Consider the following 15,419-nt stretch of genomic DNA (forward strand, 5'->3'; position numbering starts at 1 on the left):
AACTCTGGAGAATAGATCAGAAATCAGGGGTAACGGATACTGATATTTAACAGTAATTTTGTTGAGAGCACGATAATCAATACAAGGTCTTAATGATCCATCCTTTTTGGCTACAAAAAAAAAACCGGCACCTAAGGGTGACGAGGATGGTCTAATATGACCCTTCTCCAACGCCTCCTTAATATAGGATCGCATAGCCTCGTGCTCGGGTACAGATAAATTGAAGAGCCGACCCGTGGGAAATTTACACCCCGGGCTCAGTTCAATAGCACAGTCATAACTCCTATGAGGAGGCAGAGACGCAGACTCATTCTCACTAAATACATCATAAAAGTCCGCCAAATAATCAGGAACATCATGCGACTGAGGAGAGGTGGAAAACACTGGAGCCTCACTAAAGGCACACCGACAACCCCAACTCACCACAGACACAGATTTCCAATCCAAAACTGGATTATGAATTTGTAACCAGGGAAAACCCAGAACAATAGTATCATGCAGATTATGTAACACCAAAAACCTGCAATTTTCTTGATGGTCTGGGGCGACCCGCATTACCACCTGGGTCCAAAACTGAGGTTTATTTTTAGCCAAAGGAGTAGCATCAATCCCTCTCAAAGGGATAGGCGTCTGCAGAGGTGTCATCGGAAATCCACAACGTTTAGCAAAATCCAAGTCCATTAGGTTTAGAGCTGCTCCCGAATCCACAAAAGCCTTGGCGGAAAATGTGGACAGGGAGCAGATCAGAGTAATAGCCAGAAGAAACTTAGGTTGAACACCACCAACAGAAAACGTGTGTGCAAAGCGTTTCTCGCGTTTAGGACAGACAGAAATAATATGCGAGGCATCTCCACAGAAAAAACACAACTTATTACGCCTTCTGAACTCCTGACGCTGGTCTCTGGAAAAAACTCTATCACATTGCATAGGTTCAGACATCTGTTCAACAGGTGGCAACACCTCTCGTGCAGCTCTGCGTTCGCGTAAACGCCGATCAACCTGAATGGCTAAAGACATAGAATCGTCAAGACCAGAGGGAACAGGAAATCCCACCATAGTATCTTTTATGGCTTCTGACAACCCCTTCCGAAAGAGAGCAGCCAAGGCATTATCATTCCAGGTAGTAAGTACTGCCCACTTTCGGAATTTTTGACAGTACAATTCTGCAGAATCACGACCCTGGTTCAATGCCAGTAGGGTCTTTTCAGCCTGATCAATGGCATTAGGTTCATCATACAACAACTCCAAGGCCTGAAAAAATGCGTTCACATTAGTCAGAATAGGATCATCTGGTTTCAAAGAAAACGCCCAATCCTGGGGATCGCCACGCAGCAAAGAGATGACAATTTTAACCTGCTGCGCGGAGCTCCCTGACGAGTTAGGCTTCAAGGCAAAAAATAATTTACAATTATTTTTGAAATTCAAAAATTTAGACCGATCCCCAAAAAATACATCAGGTGTAGGAATCTTTGGTTCAGCAGCATGTGAATGAGCAAGGTAGGCGGAAATTCCCCGCACTTCCGCAGCGAGCTGCTCCACACAATCAGACAATTGCTTTATCTCCATTGAGAGAAAAAAAAATTCCCCCTACGGCTTCAGAGATATAGAGGAAAAAATATACACACTTTTTTTTTTTTATATACAATTCTTTCCTGCTATTGAGTACCCTAGAATCTGCGGTATGGCGGGAGATTCTGTTATGAATGAGTCACCGTAGGAGGCAAAAATAGAAATGCTAGCTAAGTCCAGAAAACCAGAGAAGTTGGCAGCTATCGGATTGCAGACCCCTGAACCTATCAACACAACTAGCAGTAGCCGTGGGAGGTTCCTACGATGCCCTAGGCCCCTCGATCACAGCCGGAGGACTACATAGCCTAAAGACAGAAAGGGAAATCTAAACTGCCCCAGAGCAGACCCCAACGCAAAAGGCAGCCCCCCACATATAATGACGGTGAAGCAAGAAGAAAGAACAAAACACAGACAGAAAGATAGACTGAGCAAAGATGGGGCCCACGCTAGCTTAGATAGGAAAGGACAGGAAGGCTGCTGTCTGCAATCCGTGAAAAACCCTATGAAAATAAGAGCCAACAAACTGACAGTAAAAAAGGCCCTGAAGACGCTAGGCTTCAAAAAAGCTATGTCAGTACTCAGGAATATTCTGAAGACAGAGCAACAGGCAAAAGGAGATTCAGCTCACCCCAGCAGGGAATGGCAGAATCCAGAAAAGCAAGGAAAACAAAACACTAATGCAAAAGGCAAAGCAGAAATCTTAGCTTTAGATGAGCAGGAATCAGACTGGTTTCCTAGAAGTCCACAGAGAAATCACCCGCAGGCCAGAAGGGCGTCGGCAGCCTTATATCCAGTCATTAACTCCACTCAGCCAGTCATCATCATCAGCCCCAGGTGTTTGACAATCAGGCTCACTACCTTTCTTCACCAGAAGAGGGAGTTCCTCGGGCCTCAGAAGTGAAGGGGAAAATGAACTCACAACAGGAGAGATGATGAAGGTCATACAACTTTTACATCTATACTCACCTGGTCAGGATTCCTAGTAAAGTCAGGATGCATAAAAAACAGCATCCTGAATTCACTGGACACCTGGGCTGGTGATTATTGTATTGGAGCGTATAAAGACAGAGTGCACTCGGTACAGGTATCAAAACAGGTTTATTAACATACACACAAGAAAACAATTTTACACCATTTCAGCTTGACATGCCACACATCCTACATCAGAGATAAAGTAGGCGGCAAATTGGTCCCTCATTTGGCCAACTTCAACTGATGACCTGAGAGGGTGCTGAGTGAAATCAGGCAATGGGTTGGCAGCTGGTTCATCTAGTTCAAAGTTAGGGCGGTCTTTAGCCATAACAAAATTGTGAAGAACCACACTCTTTCACCATCTCATCCAGTTTCCAGTTTAAGATTAACGGCTGTGCCGAGAATGCGCCATCTGGACACAAGAATCCCAAAGGCACACTCTACAGTTCTTCATGCCCTTGTGAGTCTGTAACTGAATATTTTTCTTGTGTGGTCCAGGTTTTGGCACATTTGAAAGGTCTAATCCCCAACCATTACAAATGGCAGTGGCGGACCTTCGGTGTGGGGAAGAGGCCGTGGCAGGGGGAAATTAAAATGGTTGTCATAGAACCTATGGCCCATGTCCGAGTTTTTAAAAACCTGGGAGTCATTGCCACGGCCAAATGCACCAATGTCCACCGCAACAAAGACAGTCTGCATCCGCACTGGCCATGAGTACTGTAGAAAAGTACTTTTTATAGTTATAGTACTCCTATCCACTTCTTGTGGGTCTGGTTATCCTGATGTGTTTCCCATCAACTGCTCCCAAACAGTTGTGGAAATTGCAGACTGTCAAGAATTGTTCAGCGATTTCCATCCACGCGGTGGACAGGGGCATAAATTCTGGGGAAAGATTTTCCAGCTCACCGCTTCTGCATCTTGTTAGTGCCTGGAGCACGGACCCACTGTGTCAGGGTTTGAGGAATCCAAATGAAGTAGAATGTCCAGCTTAACAGCGTAGTGAAAAGCAAAGTTTTATTCACAACGGACACATTCCAGAGAGAGGATAAAACATCAGCATGACAGGTTAAAAGTAGTCAGATCGATGCGTTTCTGGAGACCAAGCTCCCTTAATCATGATGACCGACATTGAAAAACACAGCACCTTTATACCAAGATCTGACTTTGCTTTTCACTACGCTGTTGAGCTGGACATTCTACTTCATTTGCATAAATTCTGGACAGAGAACTTCCCACAAAGCCCGGCAGGTGTCCGCAACTATTCCCGACAAGGTGGAGATTCCAAGCTGGTATTGGAAGTGGAGTAATGATAGGGTCTCTCCAGTAGCCAGGAATCTGCAAAACAGAGGAAGAAAAAAAAAATAATATTTATGTCTAGGGTTTTCCAAAACACTGAAATGAAAATTTATTAGTACATGGCATAACAATAATTCTGCAGGCTTTTGTTTACTACATGGCAGAACAATAATTCTGCAGGCTTTGGATTAGTACATGGCAGAACAAAAACAATTATGCAGGCATTGGTTTTTAAATATTACATACAGTAATGTGACCAGGAGCAGTTCCTCAAGAGGAATCGCACGACGGAGCTGTGTGTCCTGTCTCCGGATGGCTCCTTGAACACGACCAAGCAAATCCATGAAGCTTTCCTGGGACATCCGGGTATAGTCAATAAATTTCGCAGGGTTTGTCTGGAGCTCGCTGTAGAGAGTGTGGTACGCTCCACTGCTCTCCCGGACTTCAATAATTGGATGTAGTCAAAAACTCCGCCGCTGCCGCATTCGCTGTCTCTCTCTCAGCCTTTCTTGCTGGCAAGCAAATGCAAAAGCCTGAGACAGCGCGATGTCCACATCCAAGTTGGAGCGAAAACTCCCAACGCAGATCCATGGTGACACAGGAAACAGCAGCAAAATCTGAAGAATTCAGCTGTAACAGGGTCTATATAAAGAATTCCCTTGACACATGCCCACTAGTGTCCCATTGGTGGAGTCAGTTTCAAGGATTTTCCTCCTGTGAAATGTGACACCTAGAGAACGCATGCGCATAAAAAACGCAAACGCATGCCAAAACGCAAGCAAACGCTGCGTCTTTTTGTCGTCATGCGTACGCTGATGCGTATAAAAAATGCTGCGTTTGCATGCGTTTTGGCATGCGTTTCTACTTGCGCACGATGCGCTGCGCACAAAGATGCAAATGTGAAACTAGCTTTAGCTTTGTTTTCAGGTGGGCTTCACCTTCCATTTTTTGCAGTTGGAAATATTCATTGTCATTTATATAGCCAAGAATAGATCATCAATAACGAGTTCACGGAAAACCCCTTTAAATCCTATATCTTGGGGAATTACTCAGCCTTCTGGAGAACAGATCACAACACAATTTTCTATGAGGCTTGTGTGCATAACTACCATAAAGTCTTCCAATAACTAGTTGCTTTATTATGCAAAAGTGTTAAATAATATAAAAAAAGCACATAATGGGTATCATCAGATTTATAAAGACCTCGGCTGTAGAAATGTCACTTTAGTTAACCCGATGGCAAACGTTTAAAAATAGAAATTTTGCCTGTTTTTTTTTATGTTCATCTACCTACCAAAAACTGTAATAAAAAGTTAAAAAAATTAATATGGTGAAAAAAAAAACCCCAAGGTCAACACCATAAAATTGCTGTTTTTTTTCCCAATGCCCTCATCCCCTCCCACCAAAAAATAATGTTTTAACACACCCTATGCTCCCTAAGGCCAGTTTTACATTTCGTTTGAGCTATATTTCCATGGATCCACTAAAATTCGGGATTCAGGCCAAACCAGGCCATTGACTTTAGACTAACGGCGACTGAACGCTCCTATTTCATTGTGACTGGCCGACCATCAAATCTGTACTAGATGTTCACTGATGTTCATTCTGCAGAAATCAGAGAGGAAAAAAAAGGATGGGGCATGTTAAATTTCAACACGTCCAATCCTGTGTTCTCAAGGTAGATAAGCAGCTGCCAGTTTGTCTACCAACGACTTGGTCCCCTCTCCCCATTTAGAACACATGCTTGCATGTGTATATGCCGGTCATGAGGAATTCAGCTCTAGAAAGTGTATAACTTCAGAATCACAGAAATTTATTGACATACTTTAAGGGTGAAAGTAGTTTCAGGGAAAAGCCCAAATGTCAGTCTTTGTTTTGCTCTTTGCACACATGGTAGCACCTTGTCATGTCTTGTAAGACTGGTTGGTCCGGGCTAAGTCCAGCGCCAGCAGATTACTGCACTGTTATCTGGCAATGTCTAACATTATAGAATGCCGTCAATCTGATGGTCTCTGCTACACGCAACCCCAATTTACAGCCAAAATACATGTATTTAAGAAAGTTTGCTACATATGCATGGTACGGTATATAGCTCTTCTTGCTGCGATTTTATCACAAGTTCACTGATATTACCTGCAGTGTCACTTTTCACTACTCTCCAAATAAAGGGACGCCATAACCAAAGCCACTTACATATCCACAGAATATGATATTATATGTTGAGGTCCAACCACTCTACGAATTGATGGAGTAAGTTCATGTTTGCCAATTTTTTCAGATTTGCGTCATGTTAGTGTCACTTGGAAATTTTTTTCCCATATCTACACCCAGTTAGTTATTTTCAGGAAGGCTGGACTTGCCGAAAAAGATGATGGATTCAAAATTTCTGGACAAATTATCAACAATCTTAAGTACACAGACGATAGAACGTTGATAACAACAAGTGTAGATGGAATGAAGGATGTATTACAGAGAGTCGAACATGGGACTGATACTCAACACAAATATATATTGGCTACTGCAGGTACGACCGGGACACATATGACACGGACGGCCACGAACTGGAAGTTGTAAAGGACCAACTTACTCGGATCGATGATCACTCAGCGACGACACAGGAAGTCAATAGGAGAATAGCTATGGGCAACAATGAAGTCTTCAAATCACGAAACATTTCAATGCTCAAAAATAGTTTGGTCTTTTCTGTGATATCATGCAGATGTGAAACCTGGGCGATAAAGAAACAAGACAGAAGAATCAACACCTTCGAAATGTGGTGTCAGAGAAAGATGTTATCAATACCATGGATAGCAAGAAGAATAAATTAATCAATTTTGGTGCAAATCAAGCCAGACATGTTACTCGAAGTGAATATCATCAAGCTACGACTTGCCTATGAAGAGAGAAATCACTGGAGAAGGACATCATGGTCAGAAGAATAGAAGGAACAAGGCGAAGAGGAAGACCAGCAACAAATGTGTCACGCACAGTGTAAGAATACAGGTGCCGGAAGAGGTCCAGTGACTGCGCACTGCAGTACTCTGCTCTGCCCTCAACAGGGCAGAGCAGTGCGCCTGCGCCGGAGCCGCGATGGGCAGGAATGAAGAGGACGTTATCACTGCAGATGGGAGGCGTCGGACCGGACCGCGACTCCCTCCGGACCCGGAATGCCCCTGGGTGAGTATAATCTAACTCCTTTTTCTTCTCTTTCAGGTTACATCGGGGGCTTATCTACAGCATTACAGAATGCTGTAGATAAGCCCCTTATGGCGGTGGCCGCAGCTGACAGGCAAAAAATAGGGTGACAGATTCTCTGTAAGAGGTCAGATGAGAAGCCTATTACCCTCCTTCCATGACCCATTCTTCTCTTTTCTGAATGTGCCAGGAACACAAGAAAAATTTGGGAATCACTGGTTTCTAGAGACTGTGGAAGAAATCAGGAGATTTGCTTACTCTTCTGCATGTATGGGTAAAATTTCTTACTTCGCAGATATAATTTTGCATTCATCACTAGGTTTATTCTTTCTTTGGTGGATGGTTACATGACTAAGAGCTGCACATTGATTGACTGAATTTTTATGCAGGTGCTAATTTAAATTTTTTAAAATAGTATCTTGGAGTTCATCATACTATGTAGTGATAAGGGGCGGTGAGTGTTATAACGAGACTGCTCCTATTCGTTCAGGGACTGTTCTTTCCAGTAACAGATGAAGGGATCCAGGCTCGTAGTCTCATTGGTTGCAGACAGTTTTCTATTGCATACTGTTACAATGCTCTGTGAGTCACGCAGGTAATATGTTTTTATCTATTTGCTTTCACGTGACAGCTGACATTTATTACACTGACTACTCCCGCAATCATCTAAGAACAGCCACACCTATTGTGTAAATTTGGAATTTGAGTGGTCTAAACCGGCAGCAGTGTACTGTGGCTGGAAATGGGGATATTGTGGCCGTATTAATTTCAAATCATTATTTGGTGAATTCCTGTAAAAGAATCAAAGATTCTGAAATTACTGTACAAAGTGGCACCAAAGTGTGGCCATTATGTGACCCTATCATCCTATGGTGCGGACACTACTACTGGTCTCATTCCAAGCAGTGGGATTATACTCCGGGGTTAGGATCCAAGTTTTTACATGCTCCTGCCCAGAGCAATGTTTACATTAAGGCCGGGGTCACACTTGGGAGAAACTCGCATGAGTTTGATGTCTCAGTACCCGGCACTGTCGCAGGCACTCGGGACCGGAATGAGCGGCTGCATGTATCTCTATGCAGCTGAGCGCACCAGTCCAAGTGCCGGCGGCAGTACCGGATAATGAGACGCGAGACTCGTGTGAGTTTCTCGCAAGTGTGACCCCGGCCGTAGGGTCATCCTCAGCACCCCTTGCAAATGTCACATTCTCAACACCCCCTCAAAGGTCATCCTGAGCATCCCCTAAGTGTCAACTATAGTATCCCCTGCTCACCAATGCCTCTCTAATAGTCATCCACAGTATCCCTCATTGTCATCCACAGTGCCCCCATAACTGTCATCCACAATACCCTCTAATTTTCATCTACCTCTAATTGTCACCTACAGTGCCTCCCCTAGTTGTTAGCCACAGTGTCCCCCTAATTGTCATCCACAGTGCCTCCACTAATTGTCATCCACAGTACCCCCAATTGTCTTTCAGTGTTCCCCCTAATTGTCTTTCAATATCCCCCCTAATTTTCATTCACAATGCCCTCCTAATTTTCATTCACAATGCCCCCTCAAATTGTCAGCCACAGTACCCCCTCTAACTGTTATCCACAATGCCCAATCTAATTGTCAGCCACAGTGCCTCCCCTAATTGTCATTCACAGTGCCCCCTCCAATTTTCATCCATGGTGCCTCCCCTAATTGTCACCCACAGTATCCCCTCTAATTGTCATCCACAGTGCTCCCTCTAATTGTCAGCCACAGTGCCTCCCCTAATTGTCATTCACAATGCCCCCTCCAGTTGTCATTCTCAGTGTCTCCCATAATTGTCATCCACAGTGCCCCCTCTAATTGTCATCCACAGTGCCACCTCTAATTGTCATCCGCAGTGCCCCCTCTAATTGTCATCCACAGTGCCCCCTCTAATTGTCATCCACAGTGCCCCCTCTAATTGTCATCCACAGTGCCCCATCCAGTTGTCATTCTCAGTGTCTCCCATAATTGTCATCCACAGTGCCCCCTCTAATTGTCATCCACAGTGCCACCTCTAATTGTCATCCATAGTGCCCCCTTCTAATTGTCATTTACAGTGCCCCCTCCAATTTTCATTCATTGTGCCTCCTCTAATTGTCTCCCACAGTGCCCCCTCCAGTTTTCATATTCAGTGTTTCTCCCATAATTGTCATCCATAGTGCCCCCTCTAATTTTCATCCACAGTGCCCCCTCTAATTGTCATCCACAGTATCCCCTCTAATTGTCATCCACAGTGCCTCCCCTAATTGTCATCCACAGTGCCCGCTCTAATTGTCATCCACAGTGCCACCTCTAATTGTCATCCACAGTATCCCCTCTAATTGTCATCCACAGTGCCCCCTCTAATTGTCATTCACAGTGCCCCCTCTAATTGTCATCCACGGTATCCCCTCTAATTGTCATCCACAGTGCCCCATCTAATTGTCATCCACAGTGCCCCATCTAATTGTCATCCACAGTATCCCCTCTAATTGTCATCCACAGTGCCCCATCTAATTGTCATCCACAGTGCCCCATCTAATTGTCATCCACAGTGCCCCATCTAATTGTCATCCACAGTGCCCCATCTAATTGTCATCCACAGTATCCCCTGTTATGAATGGGTCACCGAGGAGAAAAAAAAGCAACACACGCTAAGTCTCAGAAAACCAGAGAAGTTGGTAACTATGCAGATTGCAGATCCCTGATCTTAACACACAACTAGCAGCAGTCGTGGAGCATGCCTACGATGGTCCTGGACGCCTCGTCACAACCGGAGAGCTAAATAAGCCTAAAGTAAGAAAAGAGGAAAACTAACTCCCCCAGAGTAGACCCCAAAGGAAAGACAGCCCCCCACATGTATTGACGGTGAAGCAAGATGAAAACACAAACAAAGGCAGAAAAATAGGCTGAGCAAAAAATGGGGCCAAACTAACTTGAAAGGACAGGAAAGTGTTGTGAGTTCATTTTCCCCTTCATCATTGAGGTCTGATGAACTCCCTCTTCTGGTGAAGGAAGGTAGTGAGGCTGATTACAAAGCACCTGAGCAGAATGATGATGACTGGGTGACTGGAATTGCTGACTGGATATAAGGCAGCCGACGCCCTTCTGCCTTGCGGGTGATTACTCTGAGGGATTCTTGGAGACCAGTCTGATTCCTGCTCCTCAAAAGCTAAGTTTTCTGCTCTACTTTTTGCATTTGTGTTTTGGTTTTGTTTTGCCTTGTTTTTCTGGATTTCTGCCTTTCCCTGCTGGGTGAGCTGAATTCCTTTTTGCTCTGTCTTCAGAAAATACCTGAGTACTGATATAGTCTTTTTGAAGCCTAGCCTCTTCAGGGCTTTTTTCCCTATTAGTCTGCTGGCTCTTGTTTTTGAGAGGGTTTTGGCGGATTGCAGACAGCAGCTTTTCTATTCTGTCCTATTTAGTTAGCTTGGGCCCCATCATTTGCTCAGCCCATCTTTCTATCTGTGTGAGTGTTTTTTCATCTTGCTTCACCGTCATTATATGTTGGAGGCTGCCTATTGCTTTGGGGTCTGCTCTGGGGCAGTTTAGATTTCCCTTTCTGTCTTTAGGCTATGTAGTTCTCCGGCTGTGATCGAGGGGTCTAGGGCGCCGTAGGAACCCCCCACGGCTACTGCTAGTTGTTGTTGTTAGGTTCAGGGGTCTGCAATCCGATAGCTGCCAACTTCTCTGGTTTTCTGGACTTAGTTAGTATTTCTGTTTTTGCCTCCTACGGTGACTCATTCATAACAGGAAAGGAAAGATACTGTCTGCAATCTGCCAAAAAACCCTACCCAAAATAATGTCCAACACTTCTGATAACAAAAATAACCCTGAAGTCACTAGACTTCTCCCACTATATCAGCACTCTGAAATATTCTGAGACAGAGCAAAAAAGAGGTCAATCTAATAAAGGACAAAAAGGCAAATACAGATAAATAAGAGTGGAAGTTCAGCACAGCCCAGCCGGGCTGGCTGACCACAAAAAAACTGAGTTGACCAACAAGAGCAAGTGTGAACATTATCAAAAACAAACTTAACTTGAGAAGACTGGAGCAGAGCTGAAGTCCAGGACCTGAGAAGCAGACTGAATCACCAGCAACTGGATAGGGCGTCGGCTGTCTTATATCCAGTCTGATACTCCAGAGATCCAATCATTATCCTCCTTGTCAGGTGGCAGACCATTACCAATTAAACCAACCTCACTACCTCCTGTCACCACCAGAGGGAGAACGGAAGGAGAACTCCCAGCTGGTGGAGCAGAAAATGAGCTCATAACAGTACCCCCGCCTTGAGGAGGGGTCACCGAACCCTCATCCACGCCACCAGGCCGATCAGGATGGGCCCGGTGAAAAGCACGAACCAATTTATTGGCATTAATATCCGAGGCAGAGACCCAAGAATTATCCTCCTGGCCATAACCCTTCCATTTAACCAAATACTGGAGTCTCCGTCTGACCAAACGAGAATCCAATATTTTCTCTACCTCATATTCCACATTGCCTTTAACCAAAACAGGGTCAGGAGGTGCCGCCACAGGAACTACTGTCTCAACAAACCTCTTCAACAGTGATTTGTGAAATACGTTATGGATTTTGAACGTAACTGGAAGAGCCAATCGAAAAGAAACAGGATTAAGAATCTCCAAAATCTTATAAGGTCCAATAAATCTTGGCTTACATTTTGGAGATGCGATTTTCATAGGAATATTCTTAGACGACAACCAAACCATATCACCCACTTTAAACCGGGGACCAATGGTCCTATGCCGGTTGGAAAAACGCTGGGCCTTTTCCTGAGAGAGTGACAACTTATCCACCACTTGGGCCCATATCTGCTGCATTCTCACAACCACAGTGTCCACACCTGGGCAGGACAAAGATTCCACTTGTCCTGAAGAAAATCAAGGATGAAACCCAAAATTACAGAAAAAGGGTGACATCAAAGTGGCAGAACTAGCTCTATTGTTCAGCGCAAATTCGGCCAAGGGCAAAAATGAGACCCAATCATCTTGATCAGCAGATATAAAACATCTTAAATAAGACTCCAGGGTCTGGTTTGTTCTCTCAGTCTGCCCATTGGTCTGGGGATGAAACGCGGAGGAGAAGAATAACTGAATTCCCAGATTGGAACAAAAGGCTTTCCAAAATCTGGAAACTGGACCCCTCTATCGGACACAATGTTCTCAGGAATCCCGTGTAACCGAACCACCTGTTGTAAAAACAAGGGTACCAACTCAGCGGAAGATGGCAACTTTGGGAGTGGTACAAGAAGGACCATCTTCGAAAATTTATCACAAACCACCCAGATAACAGTCATTCTCTGAGAGACAGGAAGATCAGAAATAAAATCCATTGAGATATGGGTCCATGGCCTCTTGGGCACCGGGAGGGGCATCAGAACCTACTAGAACGAGAACAGGGTTTAGACCGAGAACAAGTCCCACAGGACTGTACAAAATTCCTGACATCACGAGTGTCACGGGGCTGGATACGAGGGCAAGAGTGGACCCACTGGACCGTGACGCCGAACTCTCCCTGGGCGAGCGCACCAGGTGGACCGACCCCTATACAGGGACCGTTTGGGAGCAGGCTCAGGAAGCTCAAACGTCACGGCGGCCAGGACCAGGGGTCGGCTCAAGAGGGAGACCGCCCGCCGGAACGGAGGACGACTGGAGGTGCGCGCAGGGAGCGAGATGCAGGAGGAACCCGGACCGGAGGCCGAAGCAGCGGCGGTGAGTATGGGGACGGCAGGGACAGCGGGACCCGTTGTGGCAGCGCTAACAGTACCTCCTCCCTTACACCCCCCTCTACTGTGTCTGGAAAGGAGCCTCTTAACAATACGTGGAGCATTGATGTTCTCGGATGGTTCCCAAGACACCTCCTCGGGACCGAAACCCTCCCAGTCGATGAGAAAAAATGTTTTACCTCTTACCCTTCTCGAGGCCAAAATATCTCTCACCTCATAAACATCATCAGAGTTGACTGGTGGAGGAGAAGAGTTTGGAGCTGGGTGGAAACGATTCAGGACAACTGGCTTAAGGAGAGAGACGTGGAAGGTGTTGGGAACTCGGAGCGAGGCGGGCAACTCCAGCCGGTAGGACACATTGTTGATGCGTCTGAGAATCTTGAAAGGCCCAATGTAGCGGGGTCCAAGCTTGTAAGACGGGAGCTTTAGCCTAATATACTTGGCCGACAGCCAAGCTTGTTGTCCCGGGAGGTAAGTCGGGGAGTCCAAGCGCCTCTTGTCAGCATGTCTCTTCATGCGCTCCCTGGACTTCTTGAGAGCTTCTTTAGTCTCGGACCAGACCTTGGAGAATTCAATGGCCAGGGAATCCGCTGCAGGCACACCGGAAGCAGTGGATATCGGCAGTGGAATACCGGGATGCATCCCAAACACTACAAAAAATGGAGACTTAGCTGAGGACTCGCTGGAATGATTATTGTAGGAAAATTCTGCCCAGGGGAGGAGATGGACCCAGTTATCCTGGTGCGCATTCGAGAACAGGCGTAAATATGAGGCTAGCACCTGACTGACACATTCCACTTGCCCGTTGGACTGAGGGTGGTAGGCGGAAGAAAAGTCCAATCTGACCTCCAGAAGCTTGCATAAGGCTCTCCAAAATCGAGAAGTGAATTGTACACCACGATCCGAGACAATATGCTGCGGGAAGCCGTGAAGGCGGAAGATATGCTGGATAAAAATCTTCGCCAACTCTGGAGCAGAGGGCAGCGCTGGAAGAGGGACAAAATGGGCCATCTTAGAGAAGCGATCGACTGCCACCAGGATAGTCTTACATCCGGAAGAGTTAGGCAAATCGGTGACGAAATCCAATGCTATATGTTGCCACGGAACCGAGGGGATCGGCAAAGGAAGCAGAAGACCGGAGGGTGGCCGTCTAGGAACTTTGACCTTGGCACACGAGGAACAAGACGCCGTGAAGTCAATTACATCCTGACGAAGTGAAGGCCACCAATAAAAACGAGCAATGAAGTCCAGTGTCTTCTTGACTCCGACATGCCCGGAAAGTTTAGAGGAATGTCCCCAATGCAGCACCTCTCTTCTGTCCCCCTCAGAAAAGTAGGTCTTGCCTGGAGGAGGAGTGATTAGACTCACAGGAGCCACCGTGATGATCTTGGCCGGATCGATGATGTGAGTCGGTTCCTCTACCCAATCAGGAGACTGCAGAGAACGGGACAATGCATCAGCCTTGACGTTTTTAGGTCCGGGATGAAAACGCAGCTCAAAATCGAACCGGCCAAAAAAGAGAGACCATCGGGCTTGTCGGGGATTCAGTCTGTGGGCTGACTGGAGGTATGCCAAATTCTTGTGATCGGTAAAGATGGTAAACGGGTGGACCGCTCCCTCAAGAAGATAGAGCCACTCCTCCATGGCCAATTTTATGGCTAACAACTCGCGGTCCCCGATGGAGTAATTACACTCGGCAGGGGAGAAGGCCTTCGAGAAAAACCCACAGGAAACCAGTCGTCCGGAGGAAGATCGCTGAGAGAGAACTGCACCCGCTCCTGTGGATGAGGCATCGACCTCCAAAACGAATGGCTTGTTGGCCTCGGGTCGGTGGAGCAAAGGGGCTGTTGCGAAGGCTTGTTTTAACCTGGAAAAGGCCTCTTCAGCCTCGGAAGGCCAGGACGAGGAGTTGGTGCCCTTGCGAGTAAGACTGGAAATGGGTTTGATGAGAGAAGAAAAGTGTGGCACAAACTGACGATAATAATTGGCGAAGCCGAGAAATCGTTGAATCGCCTTGATCCCTACCGGACGAGGCCATTGAAGAATTGCCGACAATTTCTCAGGACCCATCTCCAGCCCAGAATCCGAAACAATGTAGCCTAAGAAGGGCAATGATGACTGCTCAAAGAGGCACTTCTCAAGCTTCGCGTAGAGGTGATTCTCCCGCAGGCGCTGCAGTACCAGACGAACACTCCTCCTGTGGGATGCCAGATCCGGGGAAAAAATAAGGATGTCATCTAGGTACACGACCACGCAGGAGTACAGCAGATCTCGGAAGATGTCATTAACGAACTCCTGAAACACCGCGGGAGCATTGCAGAGACCGAAGGGCATAACAAGATATTCATAATGCCTGTCCCGGGTGTTAAAGGCCGTTTTCCATTCGTCGCCGGAGCGGATGCGGACGAGGTTGTAGGCTCCGCGTAGATCCAACTTCGAGAAGATGGGGCTCCACGTAAGCGGTCAAAGAGTTCCGGAATGAGAGGCAAGGGGTATTTATTCTTTATCGTGATATCGTTTAATCCTCGGAAATCGATGCACGGACGGAGTGAACCGTCCTTCTTTTTCACAAAGAAGAACCCGGCACCGGCAGGAGAAGACTTCCGTATGAACCCTCTGGCAAGGTTATCACGAATGTA

The 15,419-nt window shown here is 46.2% G+C and overlaps 1 long non-coding RNA gene across 3 annotated transcripts in view; it reads right to left on the bottom strand.

Moving 5' to 3' along the window:
• LOC141083613 (uncharacterized) overlaps positions 1-15,419 on the bottom strand; it is a 194,235-nt gene that overhangs the window by 167,814 nt on the left and 11,002 nt on the right. For 2 of the 3 annotated variants that reach the window (XR_012230770.1, XR_012230771.1), the window contains exon 3: positions 6,425-6,565. This is a non-coding gene — a long non-coding RNA (uncharacterized lncRNA). Of the gene's footprint in view, positions 1-2,648; positions 3,877-6,424; positions 6,566-15,419 lie in introns of those variants that run through there. The other variant, XR_012230772.1, reaches the window with a different exon arrangement.

Source organism: Dendrobates tinctorius, unplaced genomic scaffold, assembly GCF_039654945.1.
Source record: "Dendrobates tinctorius isolate UK_male_01 unplaced genomic scaffold, ASM3965494v1 ptg000020l, whole genome shotgun sequence".
In the NCBI taxonomy this organism is placed as follows: domain Eukaryota; kingdom Metazoa; phylum Chordata; class Amphibia; order Anura; family Dendrobatidae; genus Dendrobates; species Dendrobates tinctorius.